This window comes from Vicugna pacos, chromosome 36 (assembly GCF_048564905.1).
Source record: "Vicugna pacos chromosome 36, VicPac4, whole genome shotgun sequence".
Lineage (NCBI taxonomy): Eukaryota > Metazoa > Chordata > Mammalia > Artiodactyla > Camelidae > Vicugna > Vicugna pacos.
The window spans coordinates 3,588,631-3,593,595 of record NC_133022.1 but is presented as its reverse complement, the minus strand read 5'-3'; the positions used below and the strand labels follow the sequence as shown (position 1 = coordinate 3,593,595).

At 53.0% G+C, this 4,965-nt stretch overlaps 1 long non-coding RNA gene across 1 annotated transcript; it reads right to left on the bottom strand.

Annotated features, from left to right (window-relative positions):
• Nucleotides 1-238: 238 nt before the first annotated feature.
• On the bottom strand, nucleotides 239-3,741 carry LOC140691721 (uncharacterized). The gene is made up of 4 exons (XR_012067409.1): nucleotides 3,667-3,741; nucleotides 2,395-2,469; nucleotides 1,943-2,111; nucleotides 239-395 (listed from the first exon to the last, which is right to left on the bottom strand). It is a non-coding gene; the product is annotated as an uncharacterized lncRNA (long non-coding RNA).
• Nucleotides 3,742-4,965: the final 1,224 nt, after the last annotated feature.

Here is a 4,965-nt window from a genome sequence, read left to right as displayed (position 1 = left end):
ACAGTGAGTGTTTGCAGACTGAATCTGCACAGCCGTCACTGGATCAGACACAAGCTGTGCCCGCCGCCCAGAAGCAGCCCCGGGGCCCCTATGGTCACTGCTGCCCCACAGGGGTGACCTTGCTTCCGCCCTGTCATCCTAGTTCCTGCTGGTTTGTGAATTGTGTGCCTGTGAATCACTGTGTGCCCTCGAGAGGGTGTGACCACTGGTCCTCCAGGAAACAGACACTGACACAGAGAACTGTGACAGATTCATTAGGGGTGACAATAGGAGACAATAGCAGAGGTGGCAGGATGGAGCAGGGAGACATTTAGGCCGTAATGCACCTCCGACATCGTCTCTAAACACATCGTTGCCACAGCTTGGGGTCCCCTTCAGCTTTCAAACTTACTGGGCTGTAAGGCAAAAAGAAATATTTATTTTAATAGGATCTTATTTTTTCCCGATTTTGTCTTCTCTAACGTATGCATGGCCTCTGACAGACACTGCAGTCTGTGGGTGCAGCTCCATGTCTATATATAATGGAAATAATTGTTTTCACATCTCGGACACAGATCTGAAAATGTGCACATTCTCATTATTACATTTCCTTCTTTAACTTGTAGGACCAGAGGTTTAATAGAAGAAAGTGACCCTTCACCTTATCTCTAAAGCAGAGAATAGTAAGCTCTGGGCCTGAGCTCTTAGATCTTCAGTTTAATTTAATGTACTTCCCGAGGTCTCTTTTGATGATTCTGTGTGCAGACACTTTCTTTTAAACTATGAGTATGCTGAGTGAGAAATATGTCCCAGTCATATTGCAAAACAATGTGTGTGCTTCACCTGATCCTCCTGACAATGACATCAGGAGCCAGTGTTACCCCCGGCTCACAGACAACAAAGCTGAGACCCTGTGGGGGCCCCAATGGGTCTTGGTGTTGGGGGCTGAACTGCAGGAATTCAAACAAAGAATCAGAAATTGGATCTTCACACATAAACTTAGAGATGCTAAGCTGGCAGTGGGCATGGTGACAGGAGGGAGCAGGGGTGTGGGGACGGGGTCTTGGAGGGGGTCTCCTGACCACTCCTGACTTCCCCTAAAGAACCTGCCTCATGCTGAAGAGCAAGGCACCTGCTCAGCTGATCTGAATCCTGCCTGTACTTTTCAAATCACCGGGGCAGAAGAAAACTTTAGCCACACAAAATATTCTGAAAAAAACAAGCTAAATTTCACTTTCTCTGATATCCAGAGATTTCTTTCATCCAGATCTAGGACTTTCAGAAACCCAAGAGAACAATCATTTGTATATGACGTTGTGAACTGAGGGCTTTCTGGAGGCAGTGGGTTCTGACGGGGATACGTGCATGGCTGCACTGAGTCCCCTGCACACACACGTGGCTCTGAGTGGACCTCACGTTGCATTCAGAAAGCCTGCCTGGACTGCCCTCCCAGCTAGGAGTGACCTTCCAGCTCCAACAAACCCTCGCTGGGCACCTCAATTTCTTTCTTCCCCTTCACACCGTCCTATTCACTCCTGTGTGGCTCACGTGTCCCTCTTTTGCACTTTGGGGCTTTGTATTGGCACGTCTGTTATGGTGATGACAAGCTGAATGTCTCTCTCCCTCAACCCTCGAAGGAACACCCTGAGACCCCAAAAGTTAGTGGTGTGCTTCATCAAAAAAAAAGTACATCACATGGTCCAAGCCGGAGGCACATCTGCCAAACAGGGACTTAAAACTCATTTGATATTCTGTCAAAAGTCTCTTGTACTATACAAGAGACACCTGCTTCCCAGGATAGGATGGGGAAATGACAAAGCCCATCAAATGTGTGTGCTAGGAAACTACATGAACATTATAATGTCCCAAGATGGGTTTCCTCAGGCAACGCAAGGCCCTGGAGTGCCATCTCCCCTTCAGAAAAGACTCAACAATGGAAAAGGACAACATGCTCTCATCTTACCAAGTGGAGAAACTGGTGGCTCTGCCTATGCCTGAGGACCCAGAGGCCACGTGGGTGGTCCAGGTGGAGGTGGCGAATAGCCCATGAAGGGTGACGTTTGGCCACTCATACAGGGGGAAACATGAGCTGGCCCTGAGTAAGAACGGGGCGCTTTGCCATCCACAGTGCCCTGTGGAACAGAAGAGAGATCTGCTGAATGACAGACAAAAGGATAAACACAGACAAAACCAGAAACATAATGCAGCACCTGTCAGCACCTGTCACCCTCACCTCCACCAGGTGGCCAGACAGCAGAGCACTACCACATGCTCCACCCAGCCTGGGTCGACAGAAGGACACAGGGATACGACACGGAGGCTGCACGTCACCAACAAATTCTGTAAGTTCATGCAGCCAAGGGTCCTAACCGATAAAAAACTCATAGAGGTTCCAGCAAATTGACTAATATTCACCTTATGAAAACGAAACTTCTCCATGGAGAACAAAATTTTAAGGAATCTTCCAAAGCTCCAACGACACGTAATGTTCTGCAGAACAAGAACACAGAGAAACAAAGAATGTTAAAACACATTCTCCACACGTGCAGAGTCACACCTGGGTTACTGCTCTGCCTGCAGCACCCTGCCAGGCCCTTTCTGCCCCCTCCTCATGTAGGGCCCTCCGCCACCCTGCAGGGGCTGCCCCTGGGTGCAAAGAGCCCTGGGGAGCTTGGCAGCCTGCAGTCCTATGGGGGAGCTGCTCAAGTGATCCTGAGGAGATAAGGCTGTCCTTAGGAGGTAGTCAGGCTCCGCTACAATCTCCGCTATCCCCAGGGATGTCTGGGTTTTAACTGTGCTACGAAGCACACACTACATGTGTCCTTTGGGAAATTGAAGAGGAAAGTCTTGATTTCACAACTGACACCAAAGGGACCCTACTAGCCCGTGCGAAAAATCCCGCGGCATCTCATGCTGAATCAGAAGATCAGCTCTGACAGCTCCCAGGACAGGACCAACTCGGAGCAGGGTGGGGAGCACAACGGGAGGATGCTGCTGAGCGTCGCAATTCCCCTGCAGGGAAGTAGGCCTCTTCACTGTGTGCTATTTCCCTTCAAGCCTCTACATCCTACTACAAAAGCAACAACTCTGAGAGTCAGGCTTTTCTACCCAGAGTACAACTGGAGGCAGTGGGCCAGGCACATATCCCTCCCGAGAAAAGACAGAGGTGGGTTGTGACATTTACCCCACCCAGGAAGACTCAAAGCTGCACAAAGCCCACGGAACAAAGCTGGAGGGAGACCTCTGCACTTTCCCAGTCATGAGGAATTGAACGGCCATGCAAAACAGGAGAATCACCTGGCATGAGCCGGGAAACCAAAGAAGGACAACAGGAATTTCGATAACTTAACCAGCAACAATCAGAAAAGAAAGTGTTAGGGAAGCAACAGAAAAGCGAGGAGACATAAGTGTGGAGCAAGGGCTCACACTGAAGACCCACATTCGACAAACAGACAAAGTCTACGATACTCAGCATGTAAGAACTCTGATGCTTCCTGAAGGCACCATCGAAGGTGATAGGCCTGAGGGGAGAAGACCACTGCGCCCATGGGCAACAGTTTGAACTTCTAATGACAAAAAAAACTTGTCTAAAAACACATGTCTACAGAAGAGGATAATAAATTGGCAAGGGAAAAAAAACAACACATTCCCTAGAGAGACATCAAACGGTATGAACACTCACTTTACCTGAGCCTCCACATCGGAATCAGGGGTCAGGAAGGGGCCAGGCTGAAGTTCAGACACGTCAGTTCCTGCGTGGGCTGAAAACCACAAAAGGGATGGAGGATTAAGCTCGCCTGCGAAGACTTTGCTGAAGCCACACAAAACCTGGTGAGACTTCCTTCCCCGTATCCCACTCGTCCCCGCATCAGACCGAGTGGGAGACAGGTCTCGTGACCCTGAGGGAGACACCACAGGCCACGGGTTCAGGTGTCTCTTCCATAGCCGATCAACGGCCGTGGAAGGTCAGGGCTCCACACGCTGCACACAATAGCAGGGGTGGGCTTCTCCTTCGGGGAGCCCGGAACGTGCTCCCTGTTGAAGCCCCGTGTGCAGAACTGACACGCCTGCCTTCTGCCACAGGCCTCTTACTCCTTACCACTCTACAAGAGACACCTCCTCCCCTGGGCAGGATGCGGGAGGGGAAGACGCGGTCCATCAATTGCGTCCGCTAAGGGACCAGGGGAGCACGGCCGACAGCCCAGTCAGGGTGGCCCATGGCCTGGGAGGGACCTGGAGAGCGATCTGCCCTTCTCCTGCAGTGACGCAAGGAACAAACAGAGGAATGGACGCTTTCATCTTACCAAGTGGAGCATCCGGTACTGGTGAGCGAGGCTGCACAGGGCCCAAGGGGGGCCCAGGTGCTGGTGGCAACACGGGCCGGTCCCTGCAAACGCCGGGACGCTGCAAGGTAACCTGCAGGGCAGAAGGGAGAGCCGTGTCAGGCGACAGAAACGGAGCAACCACCGACAAAAGCCGAAACCCAACGCATCAGCTGTCGGCACCGGGCACCCTCCCCACACCCCGCCGGGTGCCCACCCAGCAGCACAGTGCCCCACGCTCCACCCAGCCCTCTGGGGCCTGCAGCCGGCAGCCCGGGCCGCGCAGCAGGACACGGGGGGACAACAATGGCGCCACACGCCGCCGCCGCTGTCTCCAAGTGGACGAAGCCAAGGGTCCTGCCTGCGAGGAGGCACACAGAGCTGCCAGCACTCTGACAAAAGCAGCGCCTTCCCAACAGGCAGCCCCTTTGGGCAGGACAGCCCTCCTCGCCACCACCCCAGCTCCACGGGAGCTGGCCCGGCGCGGACCAGGAACACGCAGAAGGGACGGACGGGAAAAGCTCGTCCTCCACACGTGCAATCAGAGCCGCACCTGGGTCACCGCTCTGCCTCCAGGACCCTGCCTGGCCCTCTCCTTCCCCCCAAACCAAGTAATCTCCTCCGACCTGCAGGGGCTTCCCCTGGGCGCAACGTGCACTGGGGA